A 24,212-nucleotide genomic window follows, 5' to 3' on the forward strand; every position below is an offset into this window, starting at 1 on the left:
AATTAAATGAAATAATCTTTTCCCGGACCTCAACGATTTAGGGACCGCCTTAAATACTTGCTATATAACAAAAAAGTCACTAAAATCATATTTACATTGTGATTGTATAGATTAATGACATTTAGATTTTGGAGCTTCACAACTTAATTTTGCCCCAGGGCCCCGAGTCAGCTTGGAACGGACCTTTATGAAAGTATTTAAGAAAATCTAGTAAAAAAGGAAAAACATAATCGAAAGTTTAATTAATATAAACAATGCTAACATGATATAAACAATGCTAACATGATAAAAGATATAAACAATGCTAACATGATATGAATTAGATAAAACTTTAGTAGAGTGAATAAAAAACTATGTAATAGTTATAATAGTACATACAAATGTTGTTAAATAAAAAAACAAAAATTAAAGATTGAAAAGTTAAACCGTATGAAAAGATATAAGGATTTTAAGATTTTCACTCGACTAAATCAACGTTTAGTCGATTATTAGGAAGACTAAACAGCCGGTTAAATAGACAATTCGATTATTCAAAGCCGACTAATTTCAACTTTTAGTCGATTTAATCAATAACAACACTAGTTGATAAAACACTTAAAATTTTAATAGAAATTAGAACTTAATTTTTTTTTAATTTTAAGTTCAGCCTTTGAAATCGTTTATGACCCAATCTGTAAGGTTTTTGTGAAGTTCTTCAATCTAAGCGTTTCAGTCAAAAGCCCTTTAATCTTCGAAAAGTACAAGTTGCTCCTGTTTTACAATGCTTTCATGGATGAGGAGAAAATAGAGTTTAAAAAAGATCTTCCATACTGCAGAGATGTTGCCCTAGCAACTGATTGTAACTAAAGCTGAGGATCTTTTCATTTCACTCACTCTACATTATACCAGCAAAGAGTTCAAATTGAAGAGGTTCATCCTCAACATTGATAATTCTACTGGAAAGCTAACATCCAACATGATAGGAAAGATACCTTTATTAATTTTTTACAAAAAATTCTGTTAGGTTTTAATAAAATTTAGTATATCTTAAAATTCAATATTTCAAATACTAACAAAATACAGGAAAACACAAGGGAGCAGTTTTTACGAGGTTATGTTAATTAAACAAATTAACATGTTTCGAAAAAAAACTGATAAATTCAAAAAACTTAAAAATTTTTTATTTTTTTTAGGGACTTGATGATATGATTGCTGCTTACCCTGCATTGAAGGAAGTCAATTCAAAAGTAGTTTTTCATGATGCTGTTGCATTCATAAAAACGGTAATTCCGTTTTTGACAGTTGGTAGTTATTCCTACTTTGGGATAACCATTTGTTAAACATTACCTTAAGTGAAGCTATCAACAAAATTAAACCATTTAAGCACGTCATTGACATTGTTACCGAACACTCCAAAAAAATCAACAAGTCTTCCTTAGCGTTCTAGTTGATTAATGAGGAGTGCAAGGAAATAGGCTGTGATTCACGGCGTTAATTTTTGTCCAAAAATCTCCCAATTGTCAGTTGGGACGTCTTTTCAAACTCATAGTCCTTGTAACCATGTAAAAATAAATATTAAATTTTAATAGATCAATCAATATCGAAAGTTTTCTGTAAGTAGTTTTTATAGGTACAGACATTTTGCGCTAAACTTGTATTTGATTTATAAGAAAACAAGTATTTGAGTCATCATAGGTAGATATACCTTATTCTCACATTAATAACACAATATTAAATTGATATTTGCAGAAAAATTATTACAAAAAATTCACACTCCAATTAAAATCCTGAATAAAAACTAGTTATTATAAAACTTTGTTTAAAATAATTTTTTAAACTTAAAATTTGGTAAAAAACTAGCATTAAAATCTCCAAAAATAGTTTAAAGAAATCATGAAATATAAGTAATCTAATAAGAAAATAAAGTAAGGATAAAATCTTCTTAGAACATGCTGCTATTAAAAATATTTTAAATTTGCTTTTAGTTGGAGGTTCTTTTAACCTCGTTGCAGGAAGGTAAGTCGTTAAGTACTGCCAATATCTAAAAAACAAAAATAAAAATTACGACTGTCCCATCAATTTATCATCCATGTTCTATTTTTATTCAATTTGTAAATTCTAATTCAGAAATCTACACACACTATAATTTGCATAGCTTGTTAAATGGCCTAGCTTTTAAATATGCGTTCTTTTTCATGAAGGTTATATGAAAATATCTTGAAATGATAAAAAAAAAACCAAGTCTAAAAAAGTATATTAATTGTTATGAACAAAAATAATTTCTGAAATTGATATATAATCAAAATGTAAAAGGATTTTCAGAAATGAAACTATCATCATCACCATCACCAAAAAATAAATGCTTGTACATTCTTTTTGATACCAGCACAAATATTTTAGTAAAAAGCCAAATAACTAAGCAGCTTTACAAGCCACAACACTTGCAGCACCAATTTTTCTTTTTAAATCTGTGGTACCTGTTTTAAAATTTACAATATTTGCTTATAAATTTTATATATCATGGCTTTATTTAGATAACCTTAACCCAAGCATCTAGGTTTATTATAATCTGATACTTTGTATTAGGTTTTTATAACCGGATGCAAGGAATATCTGATACATTGTATCAGATGTTAATTATCTTTGAACAAACTACAAAATATTCTTGTTTTTGAATATGCAGCATGTATATGGATATTAATGAGTATAAATGAAAGACGCAGTTTTTTAGATATACACCAATATGTGAGAAAATTTATGTATAGAAAATATTTAAATCTGTAAAAACAGAAAAATCTGTTAACATATTGGTTTATTACAAATATAACGTAACAGTATATTCAAACAGTGTGTTTAAATATACTAATTCCTAAAAAACCTTTTGTAGCTGTTTATACTTTTTATTCACAGTAGTACCAGTCTATTTTACATTTCTGGAAGTCTTTCAATAATAAAACTGTTGCGATCAATAATAAAACTTGATAATAAAAATGTTTACCAATTTAATAATAACTTAATAACAAGTTAATAATATGTAATTAAGTAAAAAATTTATCCTTCATAAAGATATTTAATGATTTTTTAATACAAGTATACAAAAAAAAAAAAAAAAGCAGAATAAAGTCTAGATCTTTTGCATACAATGTTAAAATTTAATAAAAACATATCTTTGAAATGCATAAATACAAAAGAATAAAAACAGAAAAAAACACGAAATAAAAATATAAGAGTAAAAATATTAATTAATATAAACTATAAAGATCTAATAATAAAAAGATAAAACTTCCAACTTCAAAAGTTTACAAGCAGTTATTTTTTCTACAAAGCCTGCTTATCTCAGCCAAATAAAATGAATATTAATATTTAGTGTGTTTAAATATCCTAATAACACGATAAAGTAGAATATACATAAACTTACTTCAAAAAATGATCTGATTGCTTTAAATGAAGTTAAGTTTTTTTTAACCAAATATCAAAATATATACCTTTTTTTTTAAAGATGGCTGCCAATTTTCTGAAAATCAGTCAAAAAGTCACATAACATAAGAGATAAACTCATATTTATCTTTTACTTCATTTATAAAAAACTTCTACCAATGTTTCCTAGTGTGTTAGGTGCATATTTAGTGAGAGATTTTAAAGATGATATATTGTTTTAGGTTTAAAGACTTTTTGAAAATCAAAAATGTCATTTTTTACAAGAAAGATAATATATATCTCAAGAGATATATATTATCTTTCAAACTCTTTAGTCAAAAAGAAAGATATTAATGCAAGCATCAATTTCAAATGTAAGACTATGTGTATAAAAGAGGTAACATAGTGGTATATCGAGCATCTTTTTCTAGACTTATTTATCATTACTTAAGTAATACGAAGAATGTGTAAACATAGTTTACCGTAAACCGGGGTTACTTTGAACATTTTTGAGAAATTTTTACTTGCTCTTTCTTCACTATTGACAATATTTGAAATTTAACAAAATGACTATAGGAGCTAATATTGATTCTTACATAATTCAAATTCAAAATGATATTTAAATAAAAGGATTTTGTATAATATTAATTTAAATAGTCATTCATTCAAAGTCACGCATTCAAAGTTACCCAACAAATGGGGTAACTTTGAATGCGTTTTTTTGTAAAAGCAAAACCTATTCAAAAACACACTGTTTTGTTTTAATATTTAATAAAAACAATAGTCTAGTTTCACATTAATTTATTTTTGCTTAATAAAATAATATTATTTTATAACAAACACCCATTTAGTATTTTATTTCATTTTAATGGGTAAGTTTTAAGTGGACTAGCATAAAAAAAGTCTTATTTACATCAGTTTTACTGACAGACAATGCAAGTGAAATTTCTATTTTTTCAAAAAAATCTTCAAAAAAAATGCTTTTAAAAAGGGCAAAAGTAATTTTTTTTTCTTCACTTTGAGCTTTTTCCTTGACATCAACATAAAACAATAGTTAAGTAAAGTAAATACTGCTTGGCTTACTAAAATTACAACTACCATCTGGCAAATGATTAAAGATTATACTTATATCTAATGGGTAAATCCCATATTTCTTTCAAAACCACCAAGCTACTAAGTTGCTGATTACCGTTTGATCTGAAAAAATGTAATGTTTATAAGTAAAGAAAGAACAAATGAAATTTATTTTTTGTAATTGTCTGCGCTTTTTTTGGAACAAGAGGTTTTTGATTGATCAAGAATTTTCATCTAATACTATTACAGAGGTTCATACAATGTAACATCAAGAGGTTGCAATAAATGGGTAGAGTTACCAGTTATATAGCAAGATACTGTTTTTTTATCGCAATAAGATAATATTTTCTTTAGTAAATTCAAAAAACTTTTCACTGTAAAGATTGCTTAGATTACAATTAATAGGAACTTTAACTCCTACAATTTGACAAAAAACAATAACAAACCAGTGAAAAGAGTGAATAGAATCAAACCGTCCTGACTTTAATTGTATTGTGCATCAGGTGGTCCACTTTTGGTCCTTGTTTTCCTTAAATGATCAGCTTTATAAACATAACCAGAGACAATTTGACTAGAAGCACATTTTTGTATATTTGTATACTATGGATTTTTGGATTAATTTTTTAAACTTTATTATACAAAGTGGTAACTTGCACCCAATGAACATCTAATGCTTTCATCTTATAATGTTTATTGGTACCATAAAATTTGAAAACTGACACTCAGTATACTTTATAAACTGCCTTACGTCAGTTTTATTTCGTATAGACATGGGATAGTACTGCTAAGAAATGCAAAACAAAAACAAATATAAAGATAAATAACAGTACTTTCAACAAACTTAATTCAATACAATATTGAATGTACATACACATACTATATGACATATTTTTCGTACAAGATTTAAAATTTATTAGCTTTTAGCAACAAAAGTATTTAGATACACAGACACAAAGACAAATATATATATATATATATATATATATATATATATATATATATATATATATATATATATATATATATATATATATATATATATATATATATATATATATATATATATATATATATATATATATATATATATATATATCTGTGTGTGTGTGTGTCTACGATGTAGGCACACACATATGTTTATATATGTGTATGTGTTTATGTTTAAACACATACACACGTATGTAAATATTTATACATCTGTGTGTGTTCACATACAGAAACAATGTGTATGTATGTGTGGCTTACAAACTGTTTTAGATTTTACATGCCTAATAAATTTATAAACAAAAATTATGCAAATTAGACAACAAGCTGCTACACTAGCTGAGGCAGTGTACAAAGTATTCTGACTAATTTTTTTGAGAAAAATATCCGAAATATTTAATTAATTTTTTAAGGAACAATAGTAACCAATAAACAAAGTAAAAATTTAAATAATCAAAATATAAACTATTTTTAACACACTGATGTTTAAGGTTTGAACAAATTCAAATAAGTTCTTGCTATAATAACAACTTGAAAAAAAAAAAAGTTGTATTCAAAGTTACCCCCCTGTTCAAAGTAAGGTTCACAGTAAGGTTTACAGTATATAAAAATATATTTCCATGAAAATAAAATATAACTTATGTTCGAACATATTAGCACATTAAAACATTCACTTTTTAAACAATTAAGTCATTAATCTTGGTTTCTTAACTATATATTTTATTGTAGACTAAACCAGAGACGTGGTGGCACCTGAAAAGCAGGTACGAATTTCCAGAAGAAGGGCCCGGTGAAGTATTTTTAACGAGAGACAAGTAAGCAATCGAGGAAAGTTATATTTATATTAAAAAATTTTTTTTTATAGATACAAAATATTACGTAACTCATTTGTATCCGCATAGTTTTTTATAATGCCTGAATGCGTCAAGTTCCACAATTGGGGATCGTGTTCTCATGTTCCACTAACAAGAGAACACGATCCCCAACATGCTCTGATGTCAACCGATTTGCTAGAAGATTTTTGACAAGTTTCAGTTTGCTGAAAACTCTCTCACACTCTGCTGAATTTGTTGGAATTGTACTAATGTCTTGTATAGAACTGCAACAGAGGGGAATACAGCATCTAACATAGTCCTCAGCATAAAATTATAAATGGTGAGAAAGGCAACATTGTGTTATCTTTCTCAGCAGCCTTTCTGTAGATCTCCACAAAATCAATCATTTCAGTTGTGAATTAATTTAAACTGATACAAATTTTAAACTTTTCAAGCACTGATAGAATTTTTTCTTGTGATTTAGAGTTATGAAAATTATGATTAATATCTTCACTCATATTCTTTAATAAAAAAATGTCTATGCTTTCTAAAAATTTCCGCTGTGAAGAAAATTTGTCATCGAGAACTGCTGTTGCTGAATCAACTACAGTATAAAACACTTCTGCTAGCCACTGATTTTCAGCCTGAGTAAGCCGCTCATCTTCTGTTTCATCAAAGCCTAGTCATTTTTTTCTGCGAGTCTTTTTCTCAACAAATGTTAGCTGTTCAAGCTGAGCTTCAGTTGCAATTTTAACAGCAGATAAAATAACATTTTTGCCAGAACTGTCACTTAGTACTTGAAGCTTTTCCATTGATACATCGACAGACATTATAGCAATGGAAAAATCAAGTGTTTCTGTATCATTTTTCTGTTTCATGTATCGGTTTGTAGCATTTTGTAAGGCACTGAAACAAACACTGTGAGTAACAGCCAGTTTAAGAGACTGATTCACATCGTCAAGAAGAGATTTGCACTTCTCAAATATATTATTTCGTTTCCTTGAGTTTCCGCATAGAAAAGTCTATAATTTTTGCACATCACCTGACTTGTTTTCTGTTCCAAAAAAGTTAACAAAAACGAAAAAAGATTTTGCACAAGCTTTCATTACCAGATTTGCTCCATTAGATCCACAATTAATATTTATTGCCATGGGAGAACAATGCTTCAAATGTGTTACAACTCCTTTGTTTATTCTTTGCATATTGCTCACACCATCAAAAGACATACCCACACACTTTTGAATATCTACGTTATTTTATTTGAGTTCATCTTTAGTTTTTTCACTTATTCCTTCACCAGTAGTTGTTTCAATTTCAACCATTGATATCAGATGTTCCTTTACAACGGCCTTTCCTGCAGCAAGCTTAACATAACGTAATACAATAGAAGTTTGCTCACAGAGTGTAATATCAGTGGTGCCATCAGCTGATAGTGAAAAGAATACTGAATTATTTACCTCTTCTAAAACATCTTTCTTGACCATCTGTGTCATAGTATGAATCAGCTTGTTTTGTGTATAATTAGAAAGAACGTAATTCTAGAACCCTATCTAGCAGATTGTTTTTGAGTACTGCGAATATTTGAAAGTCTTTCATTCAGCACCTTATCATACTAACTGAGTAAATTTAACAAATTTAGAAATTTACCCGCACCATATTGAATGACTTCACTTTTTTCAGAGTCGTTGTAAAAGTTGGCTTCCTCATTTCCCCGTAAAGAAATACTATCTGCGATCAAATACCGAATAACATGAATAACTCGTTTTATGTATTGAAGAAGTTTCTCCGCTTCTTTACGTTTTTTGCTCAGATGTCTCATGGTTTCAATATTTAATATTCTATCAATTGTGGAGTCTGATAGTGCATTAACCATAGCTTCAGCAGCATTTCGATGGTTTTTCTGGGTGCAATGCTTTGCTATGATGTTACTTAAGTTTGACCAGTTATCAAACCCATCACGTAAAGAATTTATGTCCTCTCTTGGTCCAAAGCATAAACAAACAATGCAAAAAATTTTGTCTAGTGATAGAGAATAAGTTAGCCATGACCTTTTCTGCCCAACTTCAATGTCATTAAATTTAACTGATTCAGTGTAATACTTAGATAACCTTGAATGTTTTGTTGGCTGATTTGGCCCTAATACAATAAATTGTTTTTTATCAATCATCTTTGCATCTTTCAGTTCTAAGAATTTAGCTAGATCATTTTCATTGACATTTACAATGTTGTCTGGTTGCTTCTTAATAATTTTTTCTGCTAGAGTTAGGTCCGACACTGCAGTTACAGGCTCTTCATAATTACCCATTTCTTAAGTCGCTCTCTCAGTTTCAGTAATGTTTTGGTTTCTGAATGTATCTGAATATTGTAGTTCTGCTCCTTTATCTGCTGCAGTTATGTCATCTTGATTATTGTCTGTGTCTTGTATAGATGATTGGTCACTAATCTCTGTTATTGGCCCTGTTTCAATAATAGGCTTACTTGTGATATTCACAATAGATGTTGATACTAATTTTACATTCTCTGTTGCTGTAAAGGATGTCCCAGCTTTCCTTTGCATTTGAAGCACTTGCACTGACGCAAGACCTGCGGTTTACTTTAATTATTTTGGATCATTACCAGCTGCTTTCAATTCATGTTGTCGTTTTTGAGCTTTTTTTTCAGCACCAGATTTGTAATTCCATATTGCCTCTTTCTTTTTTTTCTCCTTCATTTCACCTAAAACACAAACATCCAGGGCATTAGTTTCTTTTGTTTGAGTTGTAACTACTATCGGTCCATGGAATTTATAAATAGTAATACTCTTTATTAATTCCTATTGGGAGTGGACTGGAGCATATTGAGTAGTAGTGAATAAAAGTAATAACAAAAACTCAATAAACACACTATTATATTTATCAAACATATATTAACCATATTTATCAATGCAATGCAAATGAATTCATGCATTTTATATATTTATTGTTTTGAACTTTTCAATGACAATTTTCTCTTTTTTTCTGTTGATGGGATGGTTAATTTCATCAGATAAAAAGGAGACATCGTTTAACCGTTCGTCACTGCAATGCTTGTTTTCGGTATTCTTTTCGATTAGCAATACGTCTGCCTCTAACTTCTTCTGTTTCAGCCACCCTTGTCTTAACATATTGTTCTCTTCGTTTTTTTAGCCGAGATGCTCGTTGTTCAGCTGATTCATTTGATCAATCTCGAAATTTCCCTTCTCTATCTCGAGTAAGATAAGCAAATCGATCAACTTCAGTTTCCAGTTTTCTTTTTTATATTTAGCTTTCTTTTTTATATTTATACGTTGATATGAATTTTTTTTTTACTTATTTACTTTAAAAACTTTAATTATTATTTTTAATTACTATATATAAGTTAAGTATTAAAGCATTACTTACTTTTTTACAGTATAAAATCTATTAATTCCAGGTCAACAACGTTTTTTGTTATTATTATTCAACAGCGATTTTATTTATTTACGCTAAACAAAGTTTGTCGTCTTTTGTTTGTTTTAATTACTTTTCTTAACGATTTCTTTTATTTAGTTTAAAAGTTTATTTTTTTTATTATTACCGCTGACCTAGTGTTTATTTTGCGCGGACACCAAACAAAAAACCGAACGTGAAAGCAAGTTAAATAAAATGTTGCAAAAAATGCCCAGATGAAACTTATAGAACTAAAATAAATTTTTTCTCTTTAATGATTGGGCGCCCATTTTCTTTTTGGGGGCCTAGTATCCTGAGCTAGAATCAGGGTCCAGTACAAGTCCTCGTACCCTCGTACTGGGCCACCACGTCCCTGGACTAAACCAAACGTAAAAATATTCCAGTCTACACGACAGTTAGTTTTGATAGCCGCGCGAACAATTCGTGTTGGGAGATTTTTATCCAAACATTAACGACATGATTGTGTTAAAACCATTTCACTTATAGTCACTAGATGGAACTCAAACTTCATGATGTTAAAATCAATCCAAAGAAAATAAATTGCTTCAGGTGAGCAAATAAAAGTTGTTGGGTGAGGCATAAAATTACCAAAATAACAGAATAGTCTATAGATTTTAAAAGATAATGATAAACTTTGGCCTAAATTTAATTTTTGTACAAATAATTTTTAAAAAAAAAGTATTTAAGATTTTTATTTTCTAGAGATTGGTCAAAAAAATTTTATGACCCTGCAAAGATTACAGCCACCTCAAATAGAGGGCGGTTCAGCCTTTATATTTTCATAATTTTCGAACTATAAGATATTAATTTATAAAATTTAAACATTTGTCCATGAATAGAAATTTAGTAATTAAATAGCAAATGTAACTTTATAAACTCGTTGATCTTACGTAGAGTGCAGCGGAAGAGGGAGGGGGTGGGGGACAGGGCTTCCAAAGTTTTTTCCTTCATTATTCCTTTCTAATACTTTAATCAAAAATTTCCGATCAACTTATAATTGAAAGTCTTCACTTTATCGATTTTTAAAAAACCTTTTTAGGTAATTTTATTAGCGTGTTTTATGAATATGTCTAAAACGAATGTTCTCACTGGTACTGAACATTTTTGTAATACTCAAAAAATGTTCAATACCAATTCAAATATTTTGGTTTTCTAAGAGCAAGCTTTTTTGTAATGTTTTTATAATCGGTGCAAAAAGGTGAAATTACTTATCAGTATTTTAGATCTGTTATATCTCCATCTTTTTTAAACAGACTTATCAGGGCCGTTCTATGCTTCCAAGATGACTCAATTTTCATCATCAAAAGTGCTTGCATTAGCAAGTGAATTCGGATCCATATTTACTCCGAAATGCCGGAAATATATTTGCAAGCTGCCCACTGATTCCAGGAGTTTTTTTTTTAATTTGTTATGAGATTGAGTTGGATTAAAGAGTTCATCATTATTAACTTTATGTTTTTAGGGCATTCTCACAACTTTTTAATATTATATTAATGTTTGCTAAAAGATTTTTTGTTTTACTTAACAATTTTTTTTACTTTTTTACTACTGATTTTTTTTTATGTTTGAGAATTTTAGTGCAATAGTTTTAATTCTATAGTTTTAGGTTGGTACGTTAGGGAATTGTTTGTAATAAGTTTTAAACGTTAGTTGACCCAACTTACGTAGTGTTTTCGTTGTTATAAAAGATGTTTTTTATTTGTACTATTTTTAAATTCATTATTAAAGTTTTTCAGATTTAGGCTGTTTTTGTGTTTGTACTTAAAAGCTGCGTGTAAATATCAATTGCATATACATTTATTGTTTGCTGTTATCAAAAACATTGCATGTTTATTTTTCTACTTATAAGTTTAAGAAAATAATTTGTTAAGTTTTGTTAGTTGAGCATTAGTCCACATAACATTATTGTTAATAAAACAATGTATTGTGCAAAAATATAGAGTTTCAGATTTTATTATTTATGGAAATCTTTAAATATATTGAACATAACGGACATAAAGGTATGTTGAATTCGTAAACTATCTTAATAACTGCACATTGAATAATAAAACATCTAATCAATGAAAACTAGTAGATTAGAACAGTAGTACAATGCGTATCGAAATGATTTTGGGTGACAGTTGATTTTTATGCCACAAATATTAGGTATTTCGTTTCAACTAGAATTTTATCTGGCAGTTCTTAAGTGTTGATGTTTTGAACATTAATTAGACTTTTGTTTTCTAAATCTTACTGTTCTCTATATAATCTTACTGTTCTCTATATAATCTTGTGTGATCTTTGTATAATCTGCGTAATCTATCAGTATAATCTAACTTTTGTGTCGCAATTTAATTGTGTCAGTAATTTTAAATTTTCAAAATTCATAAAAGAATTTTTTTATATATGTTATATTAAATTAATATTAATTAACTTTTTCTCTTCGTTTTAAAATTATTCTATTTCATTCACTCTTACGTCAATAAAGTATGTAAATTTATAAGTTTAAAACTTATAAACACGCTTACTGCTAACAGTAGTTCAGTTGAAGATTTATTCAATCTCTATATGCAAATGCGTTTAATTGATTCTCGATTCGATCCAAACAGCTATTCAATTTACAACGGTGAAATAGGTTAAATAGCTTGATAAACTGAATACAAAGTCTTCTCTAACAAATCCAAAAGAGATTTATTAAAAAACATAAAACTTTTTATTTATTTATTTATTATTATTACTATTATTACTATTTATTTATTAGTTATTTTACTAACTTTGATTGAATTTAATTTAGGTATGAAATTCATGTTATTTTTTCATTAATACAAATTTATAAAGTTTTTATGAACTCGTTTTTTGCAATTATTTTATTGCTCCAAACTAGATGAGATCATTAGATCCGATAATCGATTAAATATAATATTTAGTTATCCAAATTCCTTATTAATCACATAGTATTTTGGTTAGATAGCTTATTTTTCCAATTGTAAGAAAATCTGTAGAATTTATTTAAATAATAATCTCTTGTGTTCTAAAATGATAGGATGCAAAAAAAAAAAAAAAAATATTAATTTGTTTGGATCATTTTAAATCAAGGAGTTTGGTATCAGAAGAGTACAACAACAGAGAGAGAGAGAGGGAGAGAGAGGGAGAGAGAGAGAGAGAGAGAGAGAGAGAGAGAGAGAGAGAGAGAGAGAGAGAGAGAAAAGAGGAAATATAATGAGAAGGAAGTAAAGGTGCTGAAAGTAATATTTATAAAAAGATTGACTAAAATTGGCTTATCAACTTTTATATTAAACAAATTGTTATAAAGAGTATTTTAATAATAAATAGTACCTTTAATTGTATACATAAACAATGGTCTAAACCAATCGTAATCAACTATTAAAGGTAATCAACTATTAAAGACTCACTACTAAACAAAATCAACTCAATTTTAAATGAAAACAACCGTCTTACCCAGAACGAAAGGTATCACCCAACGAGACGTAACTGCCGTACCAGCGGTGAAGAATTCATATGTAAAAGATGCATCAGGAACACACCTAAAGATTGAGCTCGGTGCACAATCTCTTTGCGTCTTACATACCCATTATTATTATATTACGTAGAGAAAACCATTTTTTCCATGCAACGCCACAGCATAACTCTAATATCTTAACCTTGTTTTTACCTTTTAGTAACTAATTTGAAGTCGATGTAGTTAGAGTACTTGCTTTAGAAGAAAGAGATATGGGGTTCAAAGCAATGGGGTATATTTCGCACTATCGGAAAGGAGGGAGGCGTGAACTTCCTATTTAAATGCTCTTCCGCGGTGCTCTGTGAAAAGATCGTCTTCTTGGGGCAAGTAAAAAAAAAATGAAACAAAAAAAATTTCTAAATCAACGATTTACTAGCAATAAACCAAAAATTAGTTCAAATTTAAACATTAAAACCGTCGACAAATCTAATTTAACGTTGAACCTGATCAAATGTTTCTTTTAAACATCTTCACATCCAACAAGGCTGCAAGCAACTACTATTAGTTGGGAGTTGGGGGTTACTGGAAATAAAAGATAAAGTTTATAAAGCAAGATAACAATTAATAGATGACTTAAAAGATCACAACTTACATGAATTAGAAAAACAAGATGAAATGAGCAAAAAAAGAAAAAAACAGATGTTCGAAAAAAAAAATTAGACCAATAAGAATTTTTGAAGCACTTAGGAAAGTCATAATAAAAGAGTAAGACTTATTTGAATGACGAGTTACACGAGAATGATTTTTAGTAGATGGCACAAAAAGCGCTAGATCTTTAGAGCAGCGCTCATTATAGTATTTAAAGAAAAGAGAAAGAAGCATTACGAAGGAGTTATAATGGTAAAAGATTGGCTGCAAGCAGGTCAAACTATGTTTACAATGCGTTTTTGCACCTTGTCTAAAAAAGAAAGAGCATTATTTGAAGATCCGCTCCAGATATGGCAACAGTATTCCATTCAAGGACGGACTTGAGATTTATAGAGATAAAAAATAAAACCCGGAGTAAGAAAGTGGCAAGCACGATAAAAAGTTGTAACCTTAGCAGATGCTAATTTTGCAGTCGATTTGATGTATGGTTTTTAAGAAAGATTGGAAGTAAGAATTAGTCCTAGATGACAAAGTGTAGATGACTCATAAAGTACATTACCGTTCATAAATGTAAAAAAATCTAGATTGCTGTCACAGCAATTTGCTAAAAAAATTTGAGTTTTATCTGATTTAAAGTTAGTTTCTTATCAAGACAAGAGTAAACGGTAGTATTATCAGCGATGAATGCCACCTTAGATGTGAGAATTTATGGAAGATTGGTAATGTAAACTAAAAAAATTATAGAGCCAAGGATAGAACCTAGAGGAACTTCTGAAGTTACAGAAAATAAAGAAGAATATTGTTAATTGAGGACAACTTTTAGGCTAAGATTGGTAAAAAAGGATTCAATAATCTTAAAGACGTTACTTGGTACACCGTAAAAAGAGAGCTTATGGATTTTTATCTGGTCCACCATCAACACTGAAGACAACCACTGGCTTGACCAATTTGATCGCAGGATCTTTTGCTCGACTTGATCTTTTGGATCGAATCGAGTAATAAAAAAGTCGTTCAAAGTCCAATCCGTGAGCATACGCTGTTGATGATGAATGTTTTCCAGTCAAATAGCAACATAAGTGGGACCGGAATAGGAAACTGCGTCAGATTTTCCAAGCTCATCTGGTTTGATTGCAGTACCTGTGTAGACGGAAGGAATGAGTTTGTGCTTTGCAACAATAATTTAATCATGATCAGGAAGATAAACTTGATATTTCATATGCATCAAAATAGGAGCTTGTTTGTTGGCACCGGTGATTCCAGTAGAGATCCGAGCTTTATTGTCTTGACTTATAAAGCATACATTCTTGGGGCTCAAAAAAGAGCAAACTTCTTCCACATTCTTTATTGTTGCTATACAAAATGGACCATCTACGTGACTTGAATGGAGGTCATTTGGAGCACGCATCAACTTCACTGGAATTGTGTGGACGTGTCTCTTTCCTTCAAGCAAATCGCTCCTTTTATGGCAGCAAACGAGTATATAAAGCACTTCTGCTAAGATTGTAACCACTCTTTTCGAGCTCGGCACCAAGCTCATCCAACAATTTGAGGCTTTTTAAAAGTAATTAAAAAATAATCAGTGAATAAGTTCAGAGGCTGAAAAGTTATATTGAGACCTAATATAATTAGAATTATTAATTATCTAAAGTTGTACTCTCACTCTATAAACTTCAGATTGTCTTTTCTCATGGGCAGCAGATCCATGTTTAGAAAGTTGAATAATGACACGCAGTATCTCAGATTGTTCTACCTCAATAGTAGGGAGACCGATTCCGTCACGTACCTTAAGAGATTTTTTCACTTCCTGGTGGTTAGGAAACGCCTACGGTATAATGAACTATACAAATTAGTTAACGTTCATTTCCCACAATGTTATTATTATAACTTAATATATGATGCGATAAATATTACCTGATCCATGACATTTTTCTTTTCAGCCCTTGATTTTTGTTTTGACTTCATATTGCCAATCAACTTGTTTCGATTACTCCTAAGCTTATGGACATTGGCCTTCTTCTTTTTAATGGTTTCTTTTTCAGCATCAGTCCTTAAGCCACTTCTTTTTCTGCTCTTTATAGCAATTATTTCTTGATTCAAACCAACGATCTCTGCTTTGAGCATCAGTCTTGGCCTTCTTCGTTTCAATTTGAACTGTGCTTAGGATGTCGTGTCGAGAGGCATCTGACGTGGTATCAACGACATTTTTTGGCTCAATAAGTTGATCTGAAAAAAGCTGGAACTCTAAAGAGGAAGAACTGGCATGGGAAGGAACAGATTGCTTGGTTGTTTGATAGGCCCCAAATGACATTAAAGAACCTTATTGTTTCAAGACCATTGAGGTATACTTTTGGATCAAAGTCTTTACTTGAACCTCCAAATCGTGATTTTCCTTGATCTCATTCCATATTTTATGGACTTTTTTTTGACTACCTGCTTTTTTCTCGAACGGATGGGCATTATTGTAAGATTTTATAAGCGAATTTAGAAGACTATTTTTATCCATTTTTTAATATAGAGACAAAAATGATCTTCGACACTTTTGCCACTCATTGAAAAAATAATAAAAGAATATGCTTTATCTAATGGTTGCTGGACAACCAATTCCCATTGGACAATCATTTGTAATATTTGCTTTAGACAATCATTAATAATTACTACACAAGCACTTCCCTTCTGAAAAATATTTGTAACACTCTATTTAAAAATCATAAATGAATTGCGAAATTCGTCCTTGGGGACGAATTTCGCAAAAAGAGATAGCACAAAAACCTGTAGCGATCAACTAATGATATATATGATACGAGAAACTACCAAGGGTTGAGCAATATTTAAATAAATGTAATATATTCAATATATCTATTTAAACAAAAATAAAATTTAAATAAATATCAACACGAATTTCTTTCGTATATTACAATAAATAAAAACATAACATTCCCTTACGTTAACTTCATAAAAACACATGTTTACATAAAAAAATTATATAAAGTGACGTCCTTTTCTGATAACCCCCTCCCCGTTGCCTTTTTTTTGTCCTTTTAATCTGGACTCCCTCCCCTATTTGCATGATATCTTTTATGGATGGCCCCTAACGAACAAAAATATCAAAAAAGTTATTAAATGCAAGTTTAAAGATCAAAAAAGAACTTTGCGTAAAGAAACAGAAAGGTTATTAAAAGACCAAGAAAAGAAATTCACACAAATAGTGAGTGAAAATATAAAAATAGATAGATTCGACAAAATAGAACATGAATTAAATGAAAACAAAGTAAATACGCGTGATGATTATATTAGGGAAGAATGTTTTTAAAAATTAAAAAAATATATATTAAGATTGTTTCTTATAATATTTAAAGTTGAGGGGAAATATTATATTGTCTCTTATAATATTTAAGGTTGAGGGGAGGTATTATACCGATGCGGCGAATGGAGGGCGAACCCATGATCTGTGATGCATGGATGATACGTGATCCATGATGCATGGATAATCCATGATGCATGAATGATCCATGAATGATCCATGATCCATGGAGGATCTATGATCCATGGAGGATCTATGATCCATGGAGAATCCATGATCCTTGGAGGATCCATGATGCATGGATGATCCATGATGCATGGATGATCCATGATGCATGGATGATCCATGATGCATGGATGATCCATGATGCATGGATGATCCATGATGCATGGATGATCCATGATGCATGGATGATCCATGATGCATGGATGATCCATGATGCATGGATGATCCATGATGCATGGATGATCCATGATGCATGGATGATCCATGATGCATGGATAATCCATCCTAGTGAAAAAAAAAACAAAGTCCCACATGGGTTCCGCGTGAGTTCCGTGTGGGATTGATGGGAATTACGTAGGACGGATTTTCCCATGTGGTATCCGTATGGAAATTTGTCACCTTAAACCCATGTGGGTAATCCCACATGGGTTACATGTGGGAACCATATGGTATTTACACACATGGGAAATCCCACGTGGGTTTCCTGTGGGATTTGCATGGGAATTAATTTGAAAGCTGGAAACTAAAAAAAAACTTTTTAAAAAAAACTAAAAAAAAAAATTTTTAATCAACATTGCATTGCGTTACGTTTATATTGTGTGAAATAATTTATTATATTTACGTTTATATTGTGTGAAATATATTAATATAGAGAATGGCAAGCAAGTATGTAAGATTCACGAATAATGCTTATTTTTCTTTATAGAAATAAAATTAAGATTTGTGCAAATAGACGTATTATTAGGATAATATAATAGTTATTTGAATATAGATCTTGAGTAAATTATTTGCAAACAATTAACTGATGCAAGTTGAAATGTTGTCAAAAACCAATCTTGCATGCATGGGACACTGCAGTGTCCCACAAAGAAATGCAGGTCAAAGAATTCCCAATTTTCTTTATTGAAAAAAGAAAAAAATAGGATGGAGATGGGTTTCTGTAACTTTTTTTATGCTCCAAAACTTTTAACTTTAGATATAATAAGCTCCCTAAGACTTAAGGGACTTACGAACTACATTAAGGAACAAAAACAGGATATTTACAGAAACTTTTCATTTTTTAATCTGGAGTACCACAGTGTTATTGGGAATAAACCCTCTGGGTCCAGTTTTCAAAGTAATATGGCCTAGAGTAATGTTTAAATAAAATAATATGCTTTAAAATGCATATAGTTATACATATAACTCCTGATAGTTAACTATATGTATAACTAGTTATAAATATAATTTATAGTTAAAGTTCAAGTTCTTATTTATTTATTGTTTTTGTTAATTTTATATTTATTGGTTCAAATTTATCAGTTAGTACTATTTTTTACTTCAGTAAGAATGTTTATCATTGTTGAACCGTGATTTTATTAGTAACTTAATTTTATTTTCAATATATTTTGACAACACCCTTTATATTTTAAATGATGACAGCTTTTTTTTTTCTATTGATGTTAAATTTATTACGTTTCAATAACTCAGATTGAATCTTAACTGAATTATTGTAAACTTTGTATGGGTTTGTTGTATATCAAATGGTGTTGTAAGTAAAAATAATATATATATATATATATATATATATATATATATAGATATATATATGTATATATATATATATATATATATATATATATATATATATATATATATATATGTATATTAGGGATATGACTTTTTAATTTTTTTTCAAATAAAATGTTTCCTGTATCATAAATCGATGAACTTTTACCTAAAATCATGAAAAAAGGCCCAAATAGCTTTCTGCAACAAAAAAAGGTCACCCCCAAAATAAAAATTTGATTTACCATTTTTATACATTCATTTTTGACCGATGTTTTAATCTTAAGCTTAATTCTCAGCTTAATTCTATTTATTTCATTATTTTGTTATGAATTTATAAATATAACGCCACACGTTACCATGGCAACGAAACGGCCGTGTGCCGGCAAATACTTGGAATTGTTATGTGATGACGTCATTGTGTTACCACGGTGATATAGACGACTGTAACAGACTGTAGAAGATTATAGAACTTAGTAGAACATTCTGGAAGCTCTAAATAATTATATAAGCGAGCTGCTGTCAGAGCTCAGTGTTGATAATGTGAATAGTTCTATGAAGTACTCTGCGTGTAACTGAGCTAATAAGGAACTACTGTAGCGAACTAAAGACGCTGTAAGTGTACGAAGTATAAGTAGTTGTAGCATTATCGTTAGGATACGGACTGGATTATCGAACTGTTATCAACATTGACTGGATTATCGAACTATAATTGGATTACTATACAGTTAAAGTATTTTATTAATTAAACGACTTTATTAAACGGATATTTACGCTCAGCTATCCGTAAAGTCGTAACAATATTATATGATGTCTCACAAGAAAAGTCATACCACAGTAACAAAGAACAAGAAGACTTGGACTAAAAATTTGGTGAGATTTCAAGAGTCACACAGAAGAAGAGGAAGCGTGGCTGTAGAAGAACATTCACTCGATGAAAAATCCAGAATACCACTTCAATTGCAGATCGTAGGAAGATACCAGTTTCTCGGAGCATATGTTAAAGGAAGAAAAGAACGAATAGACCAAATTTCTAAGGAAATTACAAAATTGTGGGACAATAAACTGAATTTTCCACGTGTGTCTGATCAAGTGATAAGAGCAAAGCTTATGAAGGTGCTGAAGGTCTATGATGAATGTGTCAAGCGTGGAAAATATGATGTTCTCAATGCATTATTTGACATCACGAAAGTGAATGGCCAGTGGTTATCCTCGGAAGATAAACGTCTATACCACCTACAAAAAGAAAGTAAAGGACAGGTGGGGTACTCAACAGGACAAGTGGCAAGTAAAGAAACCATTCACCCTTCCAAGAGAAGGAAAGTCCAGTCTGGAACAGCAATACCTTCCACATCACAAGTCCTGTCTACCACAGACAGTGGTACTGAATCTGAAAACTGCAAAAGTAAGAGTGAAGATGATGAAGACGACGACGGTGATAAAGACGATGATGAGGACACTCAGAAAAAAACTAGAAAGCACTACAAAAGTAAATTTGCTGTAAGTATGGTTACATCAAGTGGAGTTTCCACAAAGAAAGCTGCTAAAATATGCAATGTATTATCACAACAAGGTATTGATATTCCAACTCCAAGTCAATCAGCAATTTAAAAGTCCATATTCAAAGAGGCAGGTAAATTAAAAAAAGAAATGATACAACAACTTAAAATGGAACAGTGGTCCTTACACTTTGACGGTAAACGAATAGATGATAAGGAATATCAGGTAGTTGTACTTCAGAATGAAAGAACTGACGTGAAACTTGATGCACTGCGTTTAAAAGATGGCAAAGCTGAAACTGTTGCTGAAAAAATTGCCAAACTTATTGATGAATACAATTTGTGGAATTCAATTAAGATGATCATTACTGATACAACAAACGTCAATACTGGGAAGAGAAATGGAGTTGTTGTGAAGTTGCAACGTATGTTTAAATTAAAGGGTGTCACAATACCACAATTTATCGGTTGTCAGCATCACGTACTAGACAGGATTCTCCGTCTGGTGATGGACGAAGAACTTGGGGTGATACCAAATCTCCAAACATTGAATACCCATTTGTGTCTGAACTGTTGAATAAGTATGATGAACTGAAGGATAAGTTTGTGAATGGAACTGTAGAAATTCTTGATAAATCAGGGTGGAGAGACGATATGAAGTTTTTGTACCATTTAACAAGAGTGTTTAGGTTCTATGAAGAACAAAGAAACTTCCCTCTGATTCACTTTCAGAACATTCCTAATATGAGCAATGCCAGATGGAACTCAAGAGCCATTCTCGCCATTCTGGCGTTCATTCTTATGCCTGAAGCGAGAAAGAATTTGGAGAAGGTTTGCAGGTTCATTTCATATGAGTGGGCAGAACATTGGTTTAGTAGTCAAAAGTACAATGACAATGACTTCAAGAATTTATCTGATGTATTGAAGCCTTACAAAAAGGCATTGCAGTCATTCAAAAATCACTGGAAGAAAGAGCCATCCGTCATCGACATACCACGAAGTAATCAGATAGCTGAACGTGCAATCAAGGTGATGCAAGACCTGTATGCTTCCTGCAGAAAGAAAGACAAACTGCAACTTCGATTCATTCTAAGTAATAAGCGCTAGACTCTTTATGAGACGTGAGCATCATGTGACCCATGTACTAAACACAGTAGGCCTATAGACACAGACAGTTATGTATATTGTTGTACTAGACGCTTTGATACTGTTAATTTTGTAATACTTGTATAATTATATATCACATAATGTTTTTTGTTATATTACAGTACATGTTGCATAAATAAATAAAATAACAACAGGAGTATGACTCTTACAACATCTTCAGCCTTTAATATTCATTTACTGTACAAAAGTATACCTATTGAAAATTCGATTTTTTGGTTTTGGGGTGACCTTTTTTCAAAATATGTCAAAATGAAACATCTATTCGTTCTTTTTACATAAAAGTTCATTGAATTACGATACAGGCCTAGTAGGTTGCAAAAAAGTCATATCCCTAATGTATATATATATATATATATATATATATATATATATATATATATATATATATATATATATATATATATATATATAAGTATATAACATTAAAACAATAAAATTGATACAAAATTTCATTTTAAAATGAATACCATTAACATTGTGATGATAATAGCATTAGGAAACTAGTATTTATGTATTATTATTATACTATAAATAAACAGTTTTTTAATTCATTTTTTAAAATGGAGACTGACAGCTGATAATTAATGGAAATAAATACAAATTATAAAAATCATGTAAACTTCATTTATTATTTCTAAATACTATATTAATGTTAGTCTGCAAAGTTAAAATCAATTTAGAGCATTGTTATTAGTTCTTTTGCGATTCGCACTTCCACTTCTGTATCTCAAATTTATAAAATAAGTGGTCAAAGCTTGCTCATTAGGCAGGTTCTCAGCATAACAATGCTTTTTTCTTACACTTTCTAAAGAGAAATATGGCAAATTGATTACTTATTTTACCTAAATCATAGGGTCATCTATGCATAATGATGTCAGATGATGACCCGTTTATTGAACACCTTCACCCTTTATCAAACTCAGTCTATTTTTTTGCCATCTTCCATTGAAAATGATGTCAGTTTTTGTTATCATATTATGATGGTATATCTGAATTGTTAATATAATATAAAAAATGCATATACCATCAATTTTTTTCTGGTTCAATTATACATTTATTCTCAACAGTACTAAAAGTAAAAAAAAAAAAACATAAATTGTTGTTTCAGATAAGCAAGTTAATTTCTGAATTTAAATTGTTTTTTCTATGATCCTCTACAGTTTTAAGCAACAAAGCAAAAAGTTTTTAGACCGCATTGTTGGTGTAAATACCTCTAAAACCTGCTCATAGCTAGCATAAATTCTTTTACTTTTTTTTTAAATAAAATATTTTACTTTTTTTTTAAATTCAATTTTTTAATTGACATTATTTTGGTCTCAACATCCTCTCCCCATTGTCAATTATTGTTAAACTCACACTGCCCCTCTATCTACTGGCATCATTTATGGATGATCCTATAGCCTCAATACTAATATATATATATATATATATATATATATATATATATATATATATATATATATATATATATATATACATATATATATTTATATATATATATATATATATATATATATATATATATATATATATATATTTATATATATATATATATATATATATATATATATATATATATATATATATATATATATTATTTTTACTTTATTTACAACACCATTTGATATACAACAAACCTTTACAAAGCTTACAATAATTCAGTTAAAATTCAATCTGAGTTATTGAAACGTAATAAATTTAACATCAATAGAAAAGTAAAGCTGTCATCATTTAAAATGTAAAGGGTGTTGTCAAATATGTTGAAAGTAAAATTAAGTTACTTATAAAATCACGTTCAACAATGATAAATAATCTTACTGTAGTAAGAATTAGTACTAGTTAACAAATTTGATCAAATAAATATAAAATAGTGAAAAAACAATGAACAAATGAGAACTTGAACTAAATCTTGAATTTGAATTAATTGGTAATAATTTGTTCAAGCATAACCTTAAAAATAAGTTTATATAATAAATTTTATGTATAACTAGTTATACATATATTAACTATCAGGAGTTAAATGTATAACTCCATGCGTTTTAAAGCATTTTATTTAATTTATATGTTACTTTAGTTCATATTACTTTGAATACTGGACCTAGAGACTTTATTCCCAATTACACTGTGGTACTCCAGATTAAAAATTGAAAAGTTTCTGTAAACATTTTGTTTTTGTTCCTCATTGTACTTCGTAAGTCAATTAAGTTTTATGAACCTTATTATATATAAAGTTAAAAATTTTGGAACCTAAAAAAAGTTACAGAAACCTCCTTATCTTCCCCCTATTTTAATACTTTTTTTAATAAAAAAAATTTGACTCAAACCAGCATTTCTTTGTGGGACACTGCAGTGTCCCATGCATGCATGCTTGGTTTTTGACAACACTTGATAGTCAATTGTTTGCAGATAATATACTCAAGAACTATATTCAAATATCATATGAACATCCTAGAGAATGTTCATATGATATTTAAACATTACAATTTAATAATATTGTTGTGATATGTTATATAAATAATACCATAATAGATTATGATATGAAAATAAGATAGAATATGAAGGCAATGATCAAAGAATAAATTTACTTATAGAAATTTAGATATTTGTTTATTAGTTTCAGAATATTATATTATGTGTGACCACAGCCTTTTATAATAACATCCATGGATC

The 24,212-nt window shown here is 29.5% G+C and overlaps 1 long non-coding RNA gene across 1 annotated transcript in view; it reads left to right on the top strand.

The window, feature by feature from the left end:
• Positions 1-11,580: 11,580 nt before the first annotated feature.
• The window catches only part of LOC136085034 (uncharacterized), a 40,769-nt gene continuing 28,137 nt past the window's right edge, over positions 11,581-24,212 (top strand). Inside the window, exon 1 of the long non-coding RNA XR_010641020.1 lies at positions 11,581-11,715. This is a non-coding gene — a long non-coding RNA (uncharacterized LOC136085034). The remainder of the gene's footprint in view (positions 11,716-24,212) is intronic.

The sequence above is a fragment of the Hydra vulgaris genome, chromosome 09 (assembly GCF_038396675.1).
Source record: "Hydra vulgaris chromosome 09, alternate assembly HydraT2T_AEP".
NCBI classification, from domain to species: domain Eukaryota; kingdom Metazoa; phylum Cnidaria; class Hydrozoa; order Anthoathecata; family Hydridae; genus Hydra; species Hydra vulgaris.